The sequence below is a fragment of the Pleurodeles waltl genome, chromosome 11, assembly GCF_031143425.1.
Source record: "Pleurodeles waltl isolate 20211129_DDA chromosome 11, aPleWal1.hap1.20221129, whole genome shotgun sequence".
Lineage (NCBI taxonomy): Eukaryota > Metazoa > Chordata > Amphibia > Caudata > Salamandridae > Pleurodeles > Pleurodeles waltl.
Genome location: NC_090450.1, coordinates 319,698,647 through 319,723,189, shown reverse-complemented (window position 1 = coordinate 319,723,189; position 24,543 = coordinate 319,698,647). Strand labels below are relative to the sequence as shown.

The 24,543-nt window shown below is 46.2% G+C and overlaps 1 long non-coding RNA gene across 1 annotated transcript in view; it reads left to right on the top strand.

Moving 5' to 3' along the window:
* Positions 1–24,543, top strand: part of LOC138265666 (uncharacterized) — an 84,125-nt gene that overhangs the window by 4,797 nt on the left and 54,785 nt on the right. Inside the window, exons 2-3 of the long non-coding RNA XR_011199400.1 lie at positions 1,684–1,766; positions 5,571–5,626. This is a non-coding gene — a long non-coding RNA (uncharacterized lncRNA). The remainder of the gene's footprint in view (positions 1–1,683; positions 1,767–5,570; positions 5,627–24,543) is intronic.

Sequence of the window (24,543 nt, the reverse complement as noted above, 5' to 3'; positions counted from 1 at the left end):
AGCAAAAAGAACAGATGCTAGTCCAGGACCTCCTTGGACTAGAAACAAGCATCCTAGGACCGGTTTCGGGGTATCACCCCTCATTGGCCAGGCTAGCTTGATTCAAGTGGCACAATGAGCATGGGGCCTACGTCTGGGCATACTGTTTTCTACATAGGGCGACAAAAGCAAAAAAGAACAGATGATGGACGGAAAGCGGAACAAATCAAACATTCACCCCCAGTCACAGATCAGGGTTTAATCCATCAGTATTTTTACTCACCATGACACCCCAGTTTGAACCCAACCAAAACGATTGATTAAACGCAGATCTTCGTGACTAGGGGTGAATGTTTGCATTGTTCAGCATTCCGTCCATTATCTATTCTTTCTGCTTTTGATGCCCCAGTGGGAAGGGTATGCCCAGACTTGGGTCCCATGCTCTCTGAGCCACTGGATTCAACTAGTCTGGCTGATGAGGGATGATACCCGAAAAGGGTCCCAGGATGCTTGCTTCTGGTCCAGGGAGGACCTGACTTGGCAGTTAGGGCTCGACTGTTCCCCTGGGGAACAGGGTCAAGACTGATTTTCATAGAGCTGGGTCCAAACTGTGGTGGGCAAAAAGACTTTACTTCTGAAGGAAGCTTTCTCAGGAAAAATCTGAAACTTTATCCCCCAGCAATAAGGACAAATCAACCCTCTGCCTCTTTCAAGATAGAGCTTAAATCTCGACTCATATTATGACAAACTGCAAGCTGACCTTTGAACGTTGAGAAAAGCAGCAGTCAGAATCAAAATATATTCGAAGTGCATACCATTCAGTCTACTTTGAGGCTGAATTTGAACTGAGCAATCTGACCCTATTCCTCATTATTCATAAATCTTGTCTGCAGAGTTGGCATTGGTTCTCTTTCCTATCCGGTATTCCCTGTAGAGCAGTGATACACAAAGTACGGCCCGGGGCCAAATGCAGCCCTCCTGACATTTACATGCGGCCCCCAGGTCAACAGCAGCACTGTGCTTCTGTTTATTCGACTCAACACTGGCACTAAAAATTGTTAAACAAACGGGCAAGTTTTTATTTGGAGCCTAGTTGAAGTTAAAGAAAATGAGTAACTAGGGTGTTCTGGAACTGTTAACTTTAGAAACACCTTCGTTATTAAAGACATCTTGCAACAACAATATAAAAGTATGATCTGTGTGAAATTCAAACAGTGCATTTCACTAACCTGCAGAACAATTTCACCTTAGTACACAACATTATATCAGAAGTATTTTTTAAAGTGATAGTTTTCAAAAATTAATTTAGAAACTTTCATCCCCTTCAATCCTACACACCCTGACAACAATGTGAACTGTGAACTAAAAGGCAAGTCAGTTGTTATGTGAACTCTTTGGGAGGACTGGGTTTCTATAAAACATGAACAACATTATAGTTTACAAAATCAAACACAGAAGGTTTTATACAGCATACATCCTGAAGACATATTTCAAGGTTATTATATGTGTTGATGAAGAAAAAGGAAAAAAAGGAGGTAAAGTGAAATAAAATATTTGCCTAGGATCACACAATATAATTAAATAGAGTAGCCGGGATTTATACCCAAGGTTTTGGTTTCACATTGGGCAATTCAGACCCTAGATGTATATGTTTCACTTCCCCTACACACACTTTACCATTACTCTTCCTCGCCCTACCTTCAGCCCTCTGACTGCCACCATGCTGGGAGGAATGCGGCCCTCGTTCAGATCAAAGACCAAACAGTGCGGCCCCTGCGAAGATATTTGTGAGTACCCATGCTGTAGAGTTTTGTATATTGATTTTTAATGCGGACGCGTTTCTGTACTTTTTTATGGTGCTTCTGGACGTCCCTTTCCTATGTAAAAAGCCCAGAGGGTCTGGTCTGTTCTATAAAAAAAAAAACTGTAAATAAATAGGTGTTTGTGAGGTGGCCTTTCTCTGCTGCGTTACATTTTACCTGTTCACGCTATGTGTCTGGAGGGGATCTTGCAGTGATGCTTCCTTCGCTATTCCTCTTTGTGTAGATGTGTGCTGTAAGTGCCGTAGTGTGAATTTTGCACTGCTGATGTCCGTACCATATCTGTTCTGTGTATGTATGAGAGGGAAGCTTGTACTGCTTATATCCAAGTAGTACAATTCATCTATGGCCTAGGAAAGCTGGATACAATATTTGCACTATACAAAAACCGAAACGTTGGACTAACGATCACAGTCCTCATTTACTCATTTGACTGACATATTTTGAAAAAAGTTTACATCTTTGCTTCACTAACCACGTGTTACTTTTGCCTCTTTGCGGTGTTGCCCCTACACAGCCTCGCCACTAAGGATTCTCGCGAGGCTTGCTGCCCTGACCCCTCAGGAGAACCACGTCCTCCTCTTCCACTTAAATATCCCTGTATCACAATAATTACAATACATTTGTTTAGTAGGCCTTTAGACCCTTAAAACATACATCCAGCGTTTAAATATCTTCATCAGCCAAAAAATTTGATCTGCTATGATAAACTTAAATTCATTAAAACATTCCCAAAATTACACAAAAGGTGACCTAGTATCCAAGCAATTTTCTTATCTCTGTCTTAATTAATATTCATTACACGTTTCCTTGAGGTAATTTAATTTCAGGTTAGCAAAGGCCTGAAATCTCATTCTCTCCTCCTTCCACAATAGTGTGCAGGTCATTTGTAAATGCTGTGTGACCAGTTTGAAATTTTCAAATTTCAAGCCTAATATTCTACTCAGAAACCCTCTCTAAAAATGTAAAGGTTTACTTCCTCACAAAAGATTAACTTTGAGGAGAAAGCACTTTTACCGCTTGATCTAGTCTTTTGATTACACCCTATTCAATACTATTTGCTCTACTCTTTGGATTACACCTGCACTGTGAAAACTCTGAATGTAAAGATTGTCTGAGATTTCTTGGGTCACAGCTGTTATCCCCTTAAAGCTTCAGATGCCAACGGTTCTCAGGATTTTCACATACCTTACATTGACTGGTTGGAGTACTGTTATCTCTACAGTCTCTAGGTCCTGCTTACGTTATTGCTACAGACTACACGTCTGACCTTATTGGCTTCTTCTTATTAATTTATAAGAGGATACAGTAAAGATTTGATGGACCTTTGGACTCGTTTAAGTTGCTGACACCTTAAGTCGGTCCATATCATAAATATCATCTATCAAAAAATAAAATTCTTTGGAGTCAGTAACTTTCACACACCATGACCCATTAGGTCATGAATAACCACACCGTTAGTATCAGTTAGAAAATGTATTTCCCTAGATTAACAATGCTAGTATCACATAAATTAGTCTCAAAACCACATGATATACGTATAAAAACAACACCGGTTGACCGAATCTTCAAAAGAATCTCAACTTGACTAAAGCATTAATAACTAATCCCTCTAAAGCCAAAGTACAAATCAACAATAAGAGTAATTGCGCAAAAGAAATTACATACACTTAGATTCAGCAATTGAGTAACATCAAATAGCAATTTAGTTGGATGCAGGAAACCTCTCTAACTTCAGATTAGCATCAGCATGTTGGAGCTTCATGCAAAAAGATTTAGTCAACATTAATTTTGGAAAACATCTAACTATGGCTCTATTAAAAGCAGCCGTTGGTACCTAAAAACAAAGGACAAAGCAACAGTAAAGACATTAGCAATTTGATATACCTTTCCTTATGGATCAGCAAGCTGCGATAATCTTCGTCAGGCGGACATCAGTGCGATTAGCATTGGCAACGGGACATGTAAAGGGGTAATGGTTCAGAATCAGGGATTCTAAGCTTTTCGAACCATTAGAAAGAAGTGTCTAAGGTAGGCATCATTTGACATCCGAAGTCTAAAGAAATTTAAGTTAAAGATAAAAATTCCCTAAATAAGAGAATTATCAAAGGCGCAATGAGCTCCGAGCATTGAGCACATAGGTGAGTACCAGCATTAAGCATGGAGCACAAGAAGAAAAGTGAGCAAGAACTCTTAGTGCAGTCCGGTTAAGTTGAAATTGTCCCACATTGGTCAAAGAATCGTACGATAACCATTAGTCCAAAAAATAATAATAATTCAAATCTAAGATATAACTAAACAGTCTTTCACACATTGATGATTGCCTCCTCTTCTTCTGGGCACGTTGTTCGACTCGTCAAGAATCAATTTTAATATCCTTCTGTCCTTCCGTCAGTACATCCATTGTTAGTTCCAGGGAACATCGCTTTCTCACACACTAATCTTTACATTGTATCTATAACTATTACACAATTTTCTAACAAGCAGTTCTCATGGGAAAAGAAAAAAAAACATTTTGCTACTACTATGATTTGGTCAACCTTCAGTTAGAACAAAGCATCTTTATTATTCATTAACATGAGATCATATTTTATTCTGATATTGCATTTCTAATAGAAGGCAGTGCATTATTATGGCCTAGACCTCACTAACTTGAGGCCTTCAGTTAATTTAAGCAAATATATAGCATTTAATCGTAAGTGAAACACACTACTACAAATTTCACATTCACATAAGTTCTGAATAAACCTTAATACGCTTTTAGTAGGACATTATATAAAACTGTAAACTTCGTACTTGTATAGCGCACTACTCACCCGTTAGGGTCTCAAGGCGCTGTACGCATACCGCTGTGGAACCCCTCCTGGCTTTTCCCTGTGAGGTGCCCACTCCTGGGCAACCTCCAAGGTGAAGCCAAGCATCCAAGCGCTGTTGGGGCCGTTGTGGAGATTAAGCAAGCTATTGCCCAGAGTTACAGAGTGGGACCCATGAATTAGATTAGGCACCAATGCGAGAATTATCAGGTCTGAGGAAATTGAGCCCAAGACCCGCCGAGGCAGGAGTTGAACCCTGGTCCCGGGCCAGCTTTCTGCATCAGGGTCTGCCGCACTAACCATTGAGCCACACTTCGTAGGTAGCGGCCATCCAAGTGGGCACATTTTCGAGGTGCACATTATTTTCTATATTAATTCAGTTTCTATGCAGATTCAAAATACAGAATACATGAAATATTTATTAAAATATTTTCAATGCTCACACTACTCCGTTCAGCTTAGCATCAGTACTTGTTCTTCTCAACTGCATTAGATTTTCCAAAACAGGCTGTACAACTAATCACTGCTGAACCTTTATTTTTTATCACTTCTCATATTTTGAAGCAACCACTCTGGTCACCTATTCAGGACCAAAATATACATTAAAGTGCTCTGTGAACTCCATTGCTTTCCATGTGGCAAAACAGATCTCCTAAATTTTTCTCTACTTTGATATCTGCTAGTGTGCCGTCTGGAACTCTTAGGCCCATATTTATAATTTTTTAGCGCCGCATTTGTGTCATTTTTTGACGTAAAAGCGGCACAAACGTACAAAATACAATTATATTTTGTAAGTTTCCACTGCTTTGGCATAAAAAAATTATGCAACTGCAGCACTAAAAAGTATAAATATGGGCCTTTGTTCTTAAGACTCTTTTTTCTGAAACTCCTACGAGCTCAGAAACAGATATTTTTGATGTATCATTCTGTTTAAAGGATCTGGGTTCATTTCTTTTAGATTTCTTGTGGTGCAAGAATATCGAGGACAGAATATCGAGAAGCAACATATGAAATGTAAGTGCATATAGGGAAACATAGATCTACTATTTCTAACTCCACTTCCACTTACCTTGAATATAAATGAACTGGGTAGGTGCATATATGTGGAGTTAGGTTTAGAAAACAGATTTACTTACCTGTCAATATTTTTTTCGATCTTTTGTCTTTGATATTGTGTACCATCAATATTCTGGGGTCTATACTCAAGATGCACACCTTCTTGTGACTTTATCTATAAATCTGCGTAGTCACTACTGACCTCCATGTACCAGGGCAAAGCCTTTTGGCATAAGCCATTGAAACAGGCATTAGAAAATGTAATAGGTTTGGCCATAAAACTGCTCTTTCCTGGATTGGCAAATTTGTATGTGTGGTTGCATGGCTGGATTAAGACTCACTGTGAGAATGGGTCAAAAGTTGGATGAACAATGGAGTGACAGAGTTTGTGAATAAAAAATGGATGAGTGGCAGCAGGTATTTTTGGTTGAAAGGGTAAGTTCATGGATGATTGGTTAAATAAGTTCATACATGTTGTCATGGATGGATGTGTGTTTGAGTACATGAATAGATCGGTGGGTGAGTGAGTGCTCAAATAATGCAGGAAGGTAACACTAATCATATAGATGGAGAGACAGTTCTTGTGATAGCATTATTTAAAATACAAGTTTAGTTCAATGTTTTTGTCAAATATAGGAAAAAATAAATAGTTTCACTGGTTGTTAATAAATTGTCTGCATGTTTTGGCACAGGCTTGACACAGAAATATGCAAAATCATGATAAAGTAAATATAGTGGTGAGAGCGCATAATTTGGCTGTGCCATTTTGCGTTTCAGGAGTGATATACAAATGTAATCAATGGCATATGTAATGTGTATTCAATTATATTCATGCTAATGTGGTGCATCAAACATCATATTATTCAAGGTGCGCTAATGAGTAGAATTGTAGATGAGTTAGATCAGTTCATAAAACTTTATTCGGTCCATCATGTGACCATAAAAGCACATAAAATACAACAATCATCACTGCACTCACCATATACCCCAATAAATAAACCTTTTAAAAATATGACATGTAAAAATCATTTCAAGCAAAACATCCTTAAAAATACATTTCTAGGTACCATATACTGTAGTTTGATAGCAGCCCTAAAGTAATTCACAATGGAGACATACATTTCTGGCGTAGCAGCAGATTGCAAATATCTTAAGCCTTCTTTGTGAAGTTTAAAGTGTGTATGCTTTAATATAGGGCAAAGAAAGTCAGTCCAGGACACTGAATACAGTTTACAAAGAAGCATAAAGTGCAGAGTTCATTGTGTTGATACCCCGTCACATGGGCAGCATGAAAAAAGTATACTCTTGAGCCCTCTATGGGGAAGGAAACTAAATGATGTATTAAATCCAACCTTAGCCTAGTGAGGTAAAACCTTTGTTGAGGATTAGTTAACCATGTCAGTACCCATTCATGCCCAAGCTGTTGGTGAGCTGCATCAAATTTAGAACAGAAACCATCTGAAGATACCTTACCATATGACCTTCATCTTTGTGAGACAGGTAACATTTTTTAATAATTCCCTTAATTTGAGGCCATGTCCCTTCGGGGAGATCAAAAAGTTGCTCCATCCAGAGGGTGCACAAATTGCTTTTAACGTGGGCGAGCCACGGACAGCGTGACATTAATCCAAATTCAGGCAATCCAAGATTACCTTCTCATAGAATGCCCCTTTAGGAGTACTCCAAATTTTGGCCGAAAGCAACAGAAAAGCCATACCCACACAATCTTTCAAGTAATCCATTCCGAGTTCAATAAAGCTTGCTGTACTTTGTGATATTGCTAAAGGCGACTAAGGAACTCATTCTCAATTACTTGCAGTTTACCTGGCACAACGCAGCCCCATAAACACCCAATGATAAGCATTTGATCTTATACATCTGGATCAATTCTTCAATCGGTTCACGCCCAAACAATTTGTAAATCTAAACAGCGCTTCAGAGACTGCCCCCATTTGTAATGCTCTTTGAGTAATTAGCCACTCCCATGAACCACATACATGAAGTAAAATACCTAAATAGCAAAAAAAGGGAACTTTCAAAACGCGGATTCTTCCTATGTGAAACTTTTTGATCTTAGTTGATTTAGGGCCACAGGTTAGAACAAAAATGATTTCTGATGATTAACCTTAAGGTTTAATTTACTCATAACATCTTTAAAACCAGTTAAAAGATTTTGAAGACCATTAGCAGTTAGCCCCAGAAGAACAGAGCCATCTGTATAGTGGAGGACTGGCATGGCATGCACACCAATTTGTGGAATGTCTATATTATAGGATTCTAGAAAGGTACCTAAAGAACTGATGTATATTAAAAACAAAAATGGGGCTAAGATACATCCCTGTCTTACCCCAATATGTTTTGTACACTCTCCAGCAAGAGTGTAATGCACCTGGTAGATGTATTTGTATGTAGACCCTGTACCAACGTCACCAGTGTGTGGTCAAACCCAACTGACCCATTAAGTCCCACAATATTGCACAGTCCACTTAGTCAAAAGCACAGAAGCGGTCCGTAAAAACCATGTGAAGGGCACCTCTCCTGGCCTTGACGTATTTACCCCAAATGAGAGTCAAGTTTAAGGCCTGCTTGACCATTCCCAAACTGGGCCTAAAGCCATATTGTAGTGGGGAAAAAAGGATTGTATTGGAGAAAAAAGGATGATGACTCAGCCCAAGACTCTAGTTTTTCTAAAATAACCCTTCCCAGAATCTTTACTGTAGAGTTCAACAGAGAAATAGGGAGATAACAGGAGGGAATACTGCGGTCTCCTTTTTTTAAAGATTGGGTCTATGATGGCCTCTTTCCATGAATCCTTTAGAATTCCTTTAAACTCTGCCCTCAAGACATTAGTCAGCATCGGGTCCCAGAAATCGATATTGTGTCTAAATCAGTCAGTAGGTACCTCATCCGGACCCAGCTCTTTGCCTTTGGCTGCTCCCTGGATTGCTCTAACAACTGCTGCATAGTCCATGAGGTCAGCTAGTCAATCTGCACTAACCCCAGGAGAGGCAGAACCTGAAACATCTCTTTGAGTTACTAAAACATCCTCAGGGTTGAAAATAGCTGTGAAATGATCCATCCAGTCCTGGGCACTAAAGTGACACTCAATTCCAGAGAAGAAATCATTGGTAAAAAAGGGTTGATTAATAACCTCCCAAAAGGATTTACTATCACTTAGGGCTGCCACTTTTTCTAAGTCCTCCCATGCATTAATCCACAATTCTCATTTTCTTTGTAATAGGGCTTGCTTGTAAACTTCTCTAGCCCTTCTTATAGCTTCTGGGTTGCACAGAGTATAGGAAGGGGCCTTTTTTAATGCCTCAAGTGCTGTTGTGGCTAAACCAAGATTTCACTGGGCGCTCCTTTACTGATTTATTTGAGGCTAACTCACGTGCAACAGTACAGAAAACAACCTAAAAACTTTACAGGATCTCTATGGGCATCCTATTAGTTGACATGCAGCAAGTGAAATCATCAGAAATTGTATTGATAAGGTTGCTGGAAAAATCTTGAGGACTGATTTTACTCCAATTTAAGCGAACGCCACCATTAACCGAATGCTCCATACGAAAATTATTTGCCACCTTTGTTTCCTCATAGTGGTGGATGATAAAACAAGCATGAATAGGATTGTGATCACTGAAAGGTAGGGGATGTACTCTAAAGGAACCCAAATGGTTTGCCAGATCTGAAGATAAAAGCAAGAAGTCACTACAACTACTCTTTCCCCTTTCTCCAAATGTAGGAGGAGCAATATTATTTTGTCCCAACATGTCGGCTCCATCAACCAGGTTATAAGACAGTTAGTTTATTTATATCTTCCCAGTAAAGAGTATGTAAGAAGTGCCCCCTAATACGCCCCTTCCCATCTGAGAACTCACATCTGCACACAGCACTCTACTGGCATTTAGGGCCGTATGTACGAACACTTTTTCCCATAGACACATAATGGGTAAAAACCTTTGCTACATCTGGCCCTTTGATATTAAAATTGCCTGCCCAGATAATGGAAGGTGAGACATTCTTCAGCCTATTATGAAATGCAAAAAGCGACTTCCCCAGATCCTCGACTACCTCAGGTGTTTGTTTTGCGAAATTATGATAGTAAAAATGAATTGAGATCAACACACTATCCATTCAGAAGTATACGATTTGAAAATAGGGGTGGCTGCTACAGCCTCCACCTTATAATTACTCCATGCACAAGTGACAAAAACTACCAATCCCCCCTTCCCTCTCCAGGCTGCTGTGGTTATGGTGGCTGAACAATAGGCTGTATACCCATTTAGAAAATAGGATTTTAGCCCATGTTTCTTGACAACAAATTATATCATATTTAAAGATGTAATTCAGCCAATCCTCATTGAACAATTTATCACTAATCCCAGCAATGTTCCATGATAGAACGTGTAGGCACTGCCCACAGTCTATGCACTTCACATCAGGTGTCCCTTTAAGTTTTGCCTGAGCTACAGGTTGCAGATGATCTGGCAAGGACTTTACCCTGTTCTGCTGAGTGATGTGTGCCTTCTGAGGCAAAGGGCAATTCCCAACTCTGTTGCTAATATCAATGCTGGGGCCTTGGCTGCAAGATGAATCCTCAGTAGGAGTGACCTTGAGAGCTAGCTGTAGAGCCATATTGTCAATCCAGCAGCTGATGGGACCTGAGGTTGATTAAAGGCCTGGGCACCTCTTTCAGTTAATCCTGGAAAATATCCTCTGCCAGGGGAATTTATTAGCAACTCAATATGGCTCTCAATCTTCCGCAGGGAATTCACTAAAGCATCAGTAATAAGTTCCCCAATATTTTATAACAAATCCCCCTGGGGGAATAACAGCCCCTGGCTGACTCAGGCCCCTCTACAGCAACATCGTTGTTTTGGCTGGGAGCATTATTAATAGAAGAGGAGTACTTTTATCTCTGAGATCTTGTGATGATCTCGCCTCTTTTTTTTTCCCAGTATGTGATTTGGCAGTCACTCCTTCTCTTCTAGGGAGAGACACTGTTAACACAGGGGTAATGCAGTCTGTAGACAGATCCTCACATACCACAATGGGGAAAAGTGGGACTACAGATTGAGCAGACTGAGTTACTTTAGAGATGCCTCCCTCCAAACTCAACGTCACCAACTCCAGCAACAAGGCCGGGGCTAAAGATGAAACAGAAGGCAAGAATGATGATGAGCCACTTAAATGTCCTTAATAAGGACGCCTACAGCTCTTTGTAAACAGCCATCCAGCGTTGTGTTGGCAATATTAGTGCCTTGAGTCACCACTGTAGTCTTACGTCTGCTCATGTTAGTTGATTATACTGTCCCAGCAGACAATCCTACTATATGACAAGAGACCATCCGAATTACAGCCAAATTAACCACTTTGCGCAACTTATCGGATTCAAGTGAAAACGCACAAAAATCATAATACTGTATAGAGCGCCTGGAGAGATTGCCCAATAAACCTTTACAGTCAAATTAGTTGTGGGCCAAGAGGGGGAGCCCAGTCTGGCCTCGACTGGCTGCGGACAGGCACAGATGGGCCCGCTCTGGGCACGGTCTTCGCCTGGAATAAATACTGTGCAGCGGGACCAGAAGATTAGCTTTGATGGTCGTTTGGTGGCCCTCCTGCCACACAGTCACCTAGGAGGTGTAGGCCCCCTGACCCTTCAGCCCTGTGATCGCGCAACACTTGCAGTGGGACCAGAAAAGTAGCTTCATGCACCTCTGGCACAGACTCTGGTCCTGGGTGGCCCTCTAACCGCACAGTCACCTGGGAGTTATAGGCCCCTTGGCCCTCCGGCCCTGTGATCGCGCATCTGTATGCGTTTTGTATTACATTTACAGATTGGAAAATAATACATGTATGATTATTATGTCATAGTTAAATGTTATATCATTACAGTTATTCATCATTCATTGTATTCATGAAGTGAAATGCACTTAACGTTATGTATTCGAATGGGCATTAAATTCTATGATAAGTTGACTTGAGACAAGGCCTGAAATGTTTTTCCGTGTTTAACCTTCAACGCAGAGTTTTGCTCGCATTGCATTTTCTTTATTTGCAGGTGCCTCTGTACCGGTCCACAGTTAATATAAGGCCTGTAGTTTGGTTTAAGATAAAGGAGAAGGGGAGGGTATGTTGGCAAGGATGAGAAGAGTTAAGTAAAGGACATAAAGATGAACTCCTCTCCGAGCTCATGGACATGGGAAGTGTCCAAGGTCGTCCTGATGTTTGGTTTGTGAGATGAAAGCCTAATGGGACTTGCAGATTCCAAACTGTGTGTGGAAGGTGGAACGTTACTGGCAATGATGATGTCAAGCCTCAAAAGTTTTGCTAGGTCTAAAGTGGTGATTAATTAGTTAGGTGAGGCAAATTTCCTTTACCCTTTGACTACAGCTGACCCTTAGAGAGCCACAGATCCCTCTATTTTACCTTGGCTGAAGGTACTGTATGCTACACACATCTCTCTTTTGCAGAGCTTCTACTGAGGTTTCTGTTATGCTGACACTTTTATTATAATCATATTTCTTACATTTTCTGAGAAAACTTCAGGTTTTTCCTTAGCTTAATTAGCATATTTAGATGTCATTAGTTTTAAATGGCTAGGCAGGAGGATCGCAATTTGGACTCTGATCATCAAGTAATTTTCCTTATCTTTTGTATTGCTGCCACTGAAATACCAATATGCCTTATGCTTGTAAGATTTAACCTGATTGTATGCTTTAATTCATCTTTGGTGATTCTGTACTTGCACAGTATGTTTCTGAGACTCATTTACAGAAGTCTGGCATTGAATTTGTAATAAAACCTTTGTACTTTAATTTTCGCCTCTGAGGGTCAATGTGTGGCAGAATGGTTTACCTTATAAATTGATTGAAAGTATTGTTGTGCTTTTCCTTATTCCTTTGGACTCCTAAAATGATTCATCAAAGCTAGAAAAACTAGAACATGGGCCGTAGGCATTCGCATATGGCAGCAGAGGATCCCATAGTAATGAGAGCTAGGGGCCAGATGTAGCAAAGAAACATTTTGCGACTTGCAAATAGCGAGTCATAGCGACTCGCTATTTGCAACCCGCAAAATGTTATGCAGAACGGTGTCTCAGACACCGTCTGCGAGTCGGTATGGGGTCGCAATGCCGTTTGCGACTCGCAAATCCTTTCCTACATCTGGCCCCTGATCCTTTATTCTAGATCAGTTAGTCACCAGAGCCCAGTCCCTTGTGCCCAAGTATAGACTTGGAGGATCGGGGGGGATTTGGAGATTTGGAAAAGAGTCGTATCAGCGATGGATGAGTATCAGTAGGGTTGCAAATTGCAGATGTTTAGTTTGTGGTGTTTGTAGATTTGGATGGTGTTTTGCAGAGATGTTTTGAATGTTTCTAGAGTGTGTTGATTAGTGAAGAAGTTGAAGAGATTATCAGGTCTGATGTGGTCTAAGATAGTATTAAAGGTTGTAGAAGACCCCATATTGTAATTGTCAGTTAAGGTTGGAGGTGTTCGTCGTGAGCCCTCGTCAATGGTACAGTTTTAATAGGGACTTATTTTTGTGTGAATGTGAGATAATTGGAATAGTGGATATTAATGCACAGAGTGAACCTACACTGATTTGGATGATACCCTGCACGCCAAGTTTTAATTTGAAGTGTTTAAAATTCTTGTGTGAAAGGAAACTGTTCATTCTTTAGTGGCGCAGACAAAGGTTATTTTATTAAATGTTGTTATATGTTTGTGATGTTGAAGAGAGTGCATGCATGCAGAATGTAAAAGGGGGTGAACGGCTGCAAGGAGTGAGATTGAGGTCATAGTGCATGTGCTAGTATAGGTCAGCTGGCGTATTGCTGCAATGTTATTGGTTGAAGACGTCATAAGGGGTTGCGGAGATTGCGCTGCAGCTATAGAACTTAGACTTCGGGTCTTGTTGAGCACGTGAATTGGACATTGAAATAGAGACTGAAGTCTCAGTGGCGAAAGGTATGTGCTTCGACATCCCTGAAATGGCCTGATTCTTTGCCTCTTGTGCTGATGAGTTTCGGCAGTGTCCCTGATCGAAAGATTTGACTGTCTCCCCACAAGATCATTATGGGGAGGGAAATGAGATTTCTAGCGATTCCTGTAAATGCACTTGTGAACGGTGCAGATGTTATGGTCCTTGACTACTTTAAAGGGCTAGCTGATGTAGTGTGTCCTGTGCCTCATCAGATTGGAGCAGTCACAGCCCCTCAGCATCAGGAGCAATGCCATGACCTCATCCCAGGTGACTGGGTCTTGGTGAAGAAACATGTAAGAAAGACATGTTTGGAACTTCGATGGACGAGGGTCATACCAAGTCATCTTGGTTACAATGACTGCTGTAAAATATGGATGTCTCCCCAACTGGATTCATGCTCCCATACTCTCAGAGTTGAGTGTCCACGAGAGCACCTGTTCCAGCAGTGCTGGTGGTGACAGAGAGACAACAGGAGCAGCTTAGTCAAGCTGTCTGGGGTTAAACAGTATCTGAAACAGCAGAGGGGCCTTGAGCAAAACACAGTTTAAACTGAAGCAACTGAAGTCTGTCCTGTGGTGGTGGATGACTCAACTCAGATTCATTCCCTGACGAAGTACCTAGTGCTGGAAGAAGGGGAGTGGAAGCCAGAGACCGATGGCCCAGAAGAGAGAGAAACTCAATTTGTGTAAAGGACGTGTGCCACAAACAATTACAGATGATACTGAGAACTCTAATCTAAGTGAGAGTGAGAAGGATGGACTGGCACCGAGGGGACCAAAGAGAACAACAGTGGTCTGTCGGAGGTACTCTTCACCTGAATGGACATATTTCGCTGCAAATCGCGGTACAGCAGACTGGCGGCGGACCCCCACCTCCTCCCCCTCAACTAACAACACGGGAGGAGCAAGTCTTGACCATCTTGCATCCTGAGGGCCTCGGAGGAGTAGTTGGAGGAACGGACACTGGTAAGTCAAATCTTAACTATCACATCCCCCACCCTACCTGCATGCTATCACACACCCCCACGCTCACACCCTCCCCTATCACCCAAACTCCTCACTAATGTACTAATAACACCAACTACACATCCCAACCCAAAGACCTGCACGACACAACTAAGCATGGACACCAATCACTAAAGCATGCCCACTGCACATACCCAGAACACCCCCCAACCATCAGCACACAACCCCACACACAGGAATGCCTGCACTGGGGTTCACGCACACCCAACCATTGCACACCATTACACACACACATGCACTAATCATGTACTTATACCCCCGCAAGAAGCCGAAGGAACGTCACCACACCAGAGGGTCCAGACAACACCACTCCACCCCCAGAAGAGGCCCACAGTGACGACAGCAGCTCTGCCCCACTGGAGCTTGATGACCAGCCCGGACCATCGTGGGCCTCAGGACAGTCGGTTCCCCTTGCCCAGCCACAGCCCAACACCGAACTTCTACCCTCTGGTAACACCAGCACAGCACCCACCCAGCGGGCCCAAACCTCCCTACCCAGGACAGGTCAATCCGCGGTGTGTCCACCACTACAGGGCACCCAGGGTAACCCACCACCCCAACAACAACAGGGACCTGGGGGCAGTGGTAGTGGGCACACGGTCCAGGGGACGGAGGCACAGGAACATAGGGGAACTGGGAGGGCTGCTGTGCGACAGAGGGAGGACAGGCCAAGGAAACCAACTCTCCACGAGGCCCATCATGGGAGCATACCACCACTCCCAGGAGACGATGGCCACTGTCCTGGACAAATTGCAGGAGACCCTGCGTCTGCAGGAGGAGCAGTATTTGGGGTTCAGGGAGGAGCTCAGGACCATCGGCTCCACCCTGGGCACCATCGTAGGGGTGCTGACGGACATTCAAAAGACCTTGAGGGACACCGTGGCACTCCAAGGGACCCCTGACACTAGCCACGACGATGAACTGCCTACCACCTCCACCGGCGCTAGTGGACAGGACGCCCCGCCACAGGACCACCACACCAGCACCCCATCCCCTGAAGACGGACAACCACCACGCAAGCGGGCCCTGAGATCCAGGAACAGGACAGAGCAAGATGGCAAGACCCCCGCCAGGAAATAAGACCACCCTGATTGTCCCCCCACTGTCCCACTTTGTTACCCTGTCCAAATCGGAACAGCCCCAGCTACACTTCCAATGGGCAGATGTGCAATGTACCTGTGAGACTAATATACTGGACTCTGCCATGGACATTCCTCCACCATCACCCATCACCATTTTACAACCCCCCTTCATTTTTAGCACTTAAATAAACACCCTTGAAACACTTAAAAAACTGGAGTCAGTCTATGATTTCAATGACAGTGTCATAATGGGTTACCCATTTGAAGGCTAACATACCAATGTCACACATCACAAGCCCTTCAAGGATGCAAGCAGTTGACACGTAGGTTACCACATTTGTAAAACTGAAATGGAAGGGGACAACTCAGTTAACAAATAGTGAGTGAAATGTCGGTACAGGATAGAGGTAGACGTGTGAAAGTTAATGTAATGTTAAACCTGAAAATGTACACACCTGAGTTTCACTGGAAATATTGCTGTATGACTGACTCCCTGTTGTCGTTTTCTTCTTCCTCAGCTTCATCCTCATCACTGTCCACAGGCTCCACAGACTCCACAGTTGCAACAACACCGTCATCTGGATCATCCTCCTGCAGAAAAGGCACCTGGCGTTGCAATGCTAAATTATGGAGCAGGCGATGATGATGTCGCACACCTTCTTCGGTGAGTAGAATAGGGACCCACCTGTCATATGTAGGCACCTGAACCTGGCCTTAAGAAGGCCGAAGGTGCGTTCGATAACCCTCCTAGTCCGCCCATGGGCATCATTGTAGCGCTCCTCTGCCCTGGTCCTGGGATTCCTCACTGGGGTCAATAGGGGTCAATAGCCAGGAAAGGTTGGGGTAACCAGAGTCCCCCAATAGCCATACACGGTGCCTCTGGAGTTGACCCATCATATCAGGGATGCTGCTATTCCGCAGGATGTAGGCGTCATGCGCAGAGCCAGGGAACATAGCATTTACCTGCGAGATGTACTGGTCTTCCAAACATACCATCTGGACATTCATAGAATGATAACTCTTCCGGTTCCTGTACACCTGTTCACTCCTGGGGGGGGGGGGACCAGAGCTACATGGGTCCCATCAATGGCACCTATGACGTTGGGGATATGTCCAAGGGCATAGAAGTCACCTTTCACTGTAGGCAAATCCTCCACCTCAGGGAAAATGATGTATCTCCTTACGTGTTTCAGCAGGGCAGACAACACTCTGGACAACACGTTGGAAAACATAGGCTGGGACATCCCTGATGCCATGGCCACTGTTGTCTGAAAAGACCCACTTGCAAGGAAATGGAGCACTGACAGCACCTGCACGTCAGGGGGGATTCCAGTCGGATGGCGGATTGGTGACATCAGGTCTGGCTCCAACTGGCTACATAGTTCCTGGATTGTTGCACGGTCAAACCTGTAGGTGACGATTAAATGTCTCTCTTCCATTGTCAACAGGTCCACCAGCGGTCGGTACACCGCAGGATTCCGCCATCTTCTCATTTGTCCCAGCTGACGGTGCCTAAGAAGGACAACAGCGAAGAAACAGTCACTATTCCTCCAGGTATGTACCCACAGTCACACACAAGACTACACCAGACAATGAACCCTTCCTGTATGTGTGTTGAGTGTAGGCCTCGGTATGTGTGACGCAGTTGAAAAAGAATCCATGTGGGCCCCTGAAATGGCGGCTGCCTGACCTCTAAACTGGGACAATGGGATTGTGGGGTAACAGCGCTGGCGTTGCACACCGTCGCGGTAGGCGGTCGTAGACCGCGGCGCAATGCTGCATTGGTTAACATTGGACCCTATGGGTCCCAGGAGCCAATGAACAGGTGCGCTGGCGGTGATGATGCGCAATGCCGCGGACGTCACCGCCGCGGACGTCACCGCCATTATCTATCTGTTCAATCACTAGATACCTGACCTTCGACAGGAGAGGACCTACACTGCTAGTGCTGCTGTGACCTCGGTCTGGAAGCGACGATAGCTGCTGTGTCTGGGGAAAGGGCCCCTGCCTTCACTGCACAGGAGATTGAGAAACTTGTGGATGGGGTCCTCCCCCAGTACATGCTACTCTACGGTCCTCCAGACCAACAGGTTAGTACACAGGGAGCAAGTTGTATGGGCTAAGCCTGGGTGGACAGGGCTGGGTGGAAGAGGGAAGGGGGCAGAGTTCATACTACAGTAAAGCATGGGAATAAATGGGCCACATGGTCAGAGTAGGGAGGGGGCCACTCACATTGATGGTGCAGTTGGTAATGACTGTTCCTCTTCCCTTGTGCATGTCATGTAGGTCAGCGCCCACCAGAAGAGGGACATTTGGCGTGCCATCGCCAAGGAGGTCCGGACCCTGGGGGCCCACCAGAGACGGGGCACCCACTGCGGGAAGAGATGGGAGGATATTCGCAGCTGAAGCAAGAAGACGGTGGAGGCTCAGCTGGGGATGGACTCCCAACATGGGAGGGGTGCCCGTCGCACCATGACCCCCCTGATGTTCCGGATCCTGGCGGTGGCCTACCCGGAGTTGGATGGGCGCTTGAGGACATCACAGCAGACACAAGGGGGTGAGTACAACCTCATTCTGCGGACTTTGTGTGCAGTGGAGGGGTCTGGGTGGGGGAGGTGGGCTGTGGGTGTCCCTAGACCAGGGCGAGTTAGGTAGGCAAGGCCCCTCCGTAATGTGGGCCATGTGGCACTCTACCCCACCTCAGAAGAGTGGCAAGTTGAGGTATAGTTGCCCCTGTGGCATCTATGTGCACAGATTTCCACCATTGCCATGTAGGCCATATCCCAGAAATTGCATGTGCAGAGGCCAGGAGCACGGCGTAATGCATGGGGCTGCTGCGTCTGTCTTGTCCGCCAACGGTAGTGGTATGCCATGTACTAAAACTCTCTTACTTCTGTCTCCCCCTCCCCTTTTCCTGCTCTCCCTGTCCTTTTGTACATCAGCATCATCAGGCGGAGGTACAGTGGCACCAGAGCATGAGGGAGCTGCATCCCACATGGCCATGGAGGGCCACACCACAGACTCTGAATGCACCAGTGGGACGGAGGGTGAGGGGAGCTTCATGTCGGCCATCGGATCAGCAACCAGCGACACGGACTCGTCCGACGATGGGAGCTCCCTTGTGGTGGCGGCACCATCTGTGCGCCCCACTTCTACAGGTACAGCCGCCACCTCCCCTACCAGCATCGCCCTCCTAGCAGCCCCTCAGCATTCGCCTGTGCCCGCTCACCCAGGAGGGTGGGCATCACCTTCGCCCCAGGCACCTCAGGCCCTGCCCCAGTCACCCCTGCTGCCCTCAGTGAGGAGGCCATTGACCTCCTCAGGTCACTCACTGTTGGGCAGTCTACCATTGTGAATGCCATCCAGGGTGTAGAACGAGAGTTGCAACACGGTAATGCATTCCTGGAGGGCATTGGTTCTGGTCAGGCTGCCCTTCAGCGAACCCTGCAATCTCTGGCCTCAGCACTGATGGCAGCCATTGTCCCTGTGTCTAGCCTCCCCCCTCCAACTTCATCCACCCAGACCCAATCCCCTGTACCCCAGCCCATCCCAAGCACACCTACAGACCAGCATGCACACAAGTCAACACACACAAGTAGCTCAAGCAAACATAGGCACCACACACACCACAGGCACTCACACAAGCATTACACCCATACAGATACAGCAACATCCACTGTCTCCACTGTGTCCCCCTCCTCCTTTTTTCCCTCCTCCCTCCCAGTCTCGTCTACACACACACCTGCATGCACCACATCTACAGGCACTAGGACTCGCACCAGGACACCCAGCACCACAAGCCGCTCACCTGCACTCACCACCTCCACTGCCATTTACACGTCCCCTGTGTCCTCTCCCAGTGTGTCTGTGACGCCCCCTCCCAAAGTACCCAAACGCCAGCAAACACTCACCCAACATCCATCCACCTCACGACAGCCTCCAGTACCTGCACCTGCACCCAAAACAGCTAAAGTGACACCTCCGACAACCACCTCCTCTTCCTCCACTCCCAGACCCCCTCCAGCTACCCATCCCAGTGTCCGTCAGAAACTGTCCCTATGTCAAATTGACCTTTTAGCCCCAACGCCCCCCTCCAATTCATCAGTCCCGTCGTAGCACCTCAGCAAAAAAGCCTCCAGTACCAGTGGTGCGTGTTCCAGGTTTTTGGAGTGCACCGTCCACCAGGGCAGGCAGTAGGACCCGGAGCCAAGGCACTGGCAGCCCACCCCCTGTAAAGGCTCTGAAATTGGAGAGTGGACGACGGGACCGTGTCAAGACTCCTCGTGGGAAAACAAGTGAAAGGGGTTCGAAGGCGATTGGTGAGTCCGCTGTAACTCCAAAAAAGGTCCAGAGGAAGTCTGCCCAGCCTGTTGTGAGTGTCACGGCGGAGAAGTACGCCATCTTTTCCGGCGGTCCAGACACAACCGCCAGCACCGTCTTCACTGGTCCAGAGACCACCGCCAGAGTCACAGCCCAGGAGGGCCCAAGTATCGTCACTGGTCAGGAGACCACCGCCAGAGTCACAGCCCAGGAGGGCCCAAGTATCGTCACTGGTCAGGAGACCACTGCCAGAGTCACAGCCCAGGAGGGGACAGGATGCCACAGCCCCGCTGGCCAATGATGGAACGTCATGCCACACACCAATGTCCAGTGTGGCGATCGTCATGCCACACACCAATGTCAGTATCAGAACCGCCATGTCAAAGCACCGCTGAACAGGGCAAAAACCGCCATGTCAAAGCACCGCTGAACAGTCCTGAATCACCATGGCAAAGCACTGCTGAACAGGGCAAAGACCGCCATGGCAAAGCACCGCTGAACAAGGCAAAGACCGCCATGGCAAAGCACCGCTGAACAGGGCAAAGACCGCCATGTCAAAGCACCGCTGAACAGTCCTGAACCGCCATGGCAAAGCACCGCTGAACAGTCCTGAACTGCCATGGCAAAGCACCGCTGAACAGGGCAAAGACCGCCATGGCAAAGCACCGCTGAACAGGGCAAAGACCGCCATGGCAAAGCACCGCTGAACAGGGCAAAGACCGCCATGTCAAAGCACCGCTGAACAGTCCTGAACCGCCATGGCAAAGCCCCGCTGAACAGGGCAAAGACGCCCATGGCAAAGCACCGCTGAACAGGGCAAAGACAGCCATGTCAAAGCACCGCTGAACAGGGCAAAGACCGCTTGTCAAAGTACCGCTGAACAGTCCTGAACCGCCATGTCAAAGCACCACTGAATAGTCCTGAACCGCCATGGCAAAGCACCGCTGAACAGGGCAAAGACCGCCATGGCAAAGCACCGCTGAACAGGGCAAAGACCGCCATGTCAAAGCACCGCTGAACAGGGCAAAGACCGCCATGTCAAAGCACCGCTGAACAGTCCTGAACCGCCATGGCAAAGCCCCGCTGAACAGGGCAAAGACCGCCATGGCAAAGCACCGCTGAACAGGGCAAAGACAGCCATGTCAAAGCACCGCTGAACAGGGCAAAGACCGCTTGTCAAAGTACCGCTGAACAGTCCTGAACCACCATGTCAAAGCACCACTGAATAGTCCTGAACCGCCATGGCAAAGCACCGCTGAACAGGGCAAAGACCGCCATGGCAAAGCACCGCTGAACAGGGCAAAGACCGCCATGTCAAAGCACCGCTGAACAGGGCAAAGACCGCTTGTCAAAGCACCGCTGAACAGTCCTGAACCGCCATGTCAAAGCACCGCTGAACAGTCCTGAGCCACCATGGCAAAGCACCGCTGAACAGGGCAAAGACCGCCATGGAAAAGCACTGCTGAACCGGGCAAAGACCGCCATGGCAAAGCACCACTGAACAGGGCAAAGACCGCCATGTCAAAGCACCGCTGAAAAGGGCAAAGACCGCTTGTCAAAGCACCGCTGAACAGTCCTGAACCGCCATGTCAAAGCACTGCTGAACAGTCCTGAACCGCCATGGCAAAGCACCACTGAACAGGGCAAAGACCGCCATGGCAAAGCACTGCTGAACAGGGCAAAGACAGCCATGGCAAAGCACCGCTGAACAGGGCAAAGACCGCCATGGCAAAGCACTGCTGAACAGGGCAAAGACCGCCATGTCAAAGCACCGCTGAACAGTCCTGAACTGCCATGGCAAAGCACCGCTGAACAGGGCAAAGACCGCCATGGCAAAGCACCGCTGAACAGGGCAAAGACCGCCATGGCAAAACACTGCTGAACAGGGCAAAGACCGTGTAGGAATGAATGGACCGCCACATCAGGCATCCTTATCCCATGTGCAGCTGGGACAGTAACAGGACAGGAACTTTCACAGGGAGACTCATCCAGTCTGGGCACCAGTCCCCCTCCAGAACCAGTGGAGACCTGCATCAACTTGAGAGACTTGAGCTTTGCACTCCCCAGGATGGCACAGTGGGTAACCCACCCACTGTAGAGACTTGAGAGACTGTGGCTTTGCACTCCCCAGGATAGAACAGTGGGCAAACCACCCACTGTATAGACTTGAAAGACTGTGGCTTTGCACTCCCCAGGATGGCACAGTGGGCAAACCACCCACTGTATAGATTTGAGAGACTGTGGCTTTGCACTCCCCAGGATGGCACAGTGGGCAAACCACCCACTGTAGAGACTTGAGAGACTGTGGCTTTGCACTCCCCAGGATACATCAATGGGCATGTAGCCCCGTCGTGGATCTGGCTTCGTATTCATCTGGCTGAGGTGCCCCCCCTTCCCTTCCCCCTGAGGTGCCTGTAGTGTTTCTATCTGATGCCCCGGCAGTGTTCTCTCCGATTTTGGTCAGGTATCTATTGTGGGCCTCGCCCATGCATTTTTGGACTGTTGGTGCACGGACATTGTTGTGTACATATCTGCACTACTTCTTGTATTGTATATATAATTATGAGTGATTTAGAGATATATATCTGTATATTTTTGTATGACATGTATATTGGCACATTACAATGTTTGACCGAAATTCGCTTTGTGTTTTCATTCTTCCGGGGGGATTGTGGGTTGTTAATGTGATATTTTTGACTGCATTGGTGTGTATGTTGTGATATGCGAGGGTGGGGGTGGGGGTGTTTGGTGTGTGTCCCCCTAACTTTTGCCTCCCCCCTCCCCCGTGTCGTAGGTGCAGTACTCACCGGTATCTTCTGCGCCTACGTCGCTGTTGGTCGTAAAGGAGCAGAAAGACAAGGGCAGGTAGTATTTGGAGTTCGGGGTCCATGGAGTCGTCGTTCCTCGTGGGATATGTTAAGGTGAATGTTTTCCCATAGCAAAAGCTGGTTCCGCCGTGTTTTTATCCACGGTGAATCCGCCCCTGAAAAGGTGGTGGATTGGCGGGTTGTAATAGTGTGGGCGGTACATTGTCTTCCGCCTGTCTGTTGGCGGTGACCCCCGCGCTGCTTGTCTGTACCGCCGTGGCGGGCGGTGTGTTAAAGTGGCTGTCTTTGTTGGCGGTTTCCGCCAGGGTCATAATTCCCTTTTTTTGTTCGTCGGCCTGTTTGCGTTATTACCGCACCTTTTACACTGTCCGCCAGGGTCATAATGACCCCCTAAGTCCTAGAGATGGAAACCTTTATAGGCAAGATGAAAAGCCTTTACACATGGATGTTTCTAGAGGGAAGTATTCAGCAAATATATATTTTAGGCTGCTTTGTGAGTACATTAATACTATGGATGCAAAGGATTGGTACGTGTGTACGCAATTACCTTCTTCTGTATCAGAAGTTATCACTTACCATCATATTCCTTTGATATATGGAGCTTCTTATAGCCTTTTGTTGAGCCTATTTTTATAACAAGAGACATTTTCAATATTATTTTCGAATTACGATTTAGTGTTTACAGAAGTTCCTTTGTTTAAACATCTGAACAGGAATCCTTATTTTAAGGGTGCAGATATAGCAGGACATAGCAATGGCATGGGGCCGGTGCGGGATAAACCGCCAGTGAAAGGCTTGTGGAAATTGCCTCATTAACCGCCAGCCAGCGCTGCTTGCATCGCTGCCCTGTCAGATATGTAACTCCGCCATCACCAGGCTACCTTGTGGCGGAAGCCTGGCGGTGGCGGAGTTACAAAAGTGGCGGTCATGCCATGAACATTATATGGTGGTCTGGACTGCCATTGCGTATGGCGGTAATTACCGCCACCGCTGGCATGGCGGCCCAGACCGTCATATTCATAATGACCGCCTTTGTGTCTGATTTGTTGCATCAGTACCTGGTGGACTCTGATCTGATCTCTCCCCAAGAATTGGGAAAGAAGCCAGACAAATGGGTCTGCACGAGGGTGAGCAGAAAAGATCACACAGGTGGTGGCCACAAAAAGAAAGATACAGGTTAGTACCAGGAGAAGTGTGGAGACAAAGAATAATCCAAAGAGTCTTCATCAGGCCCACAAAATTCCTCTGTGGGTTGGGGCAAATCCTGTTCCTCTTTCTCCAGCTTCAAAAAGCCTTGGTGTTACGTCTGTAAGAACAAAGGCCACTATCCAGGAGACAGCTGCTGCCCTAAGAAAGGCATCACGCCAACCACCACTACCAACCCCACTTCTACTTCTAGTGCCCCTTGCAATGGCAGTAGTGGTCGGACTACTAACAGTAGTCAGTCTAAGGGTTAAAGCTGGGCTCACTTTAGGGACTGTAGTGGGGTCTGGATTGGTTAGAGAGACCACTGAAGCAGTATTAGTCTTTGATGGGGGCATTGACTTTGCCACCCTTGCTGTCTGTCCCTTAAACATCGGTAAGTACAGGCAGCATTCTCTGATAAATGGTGTTGAAGTTGAGGCCTACAG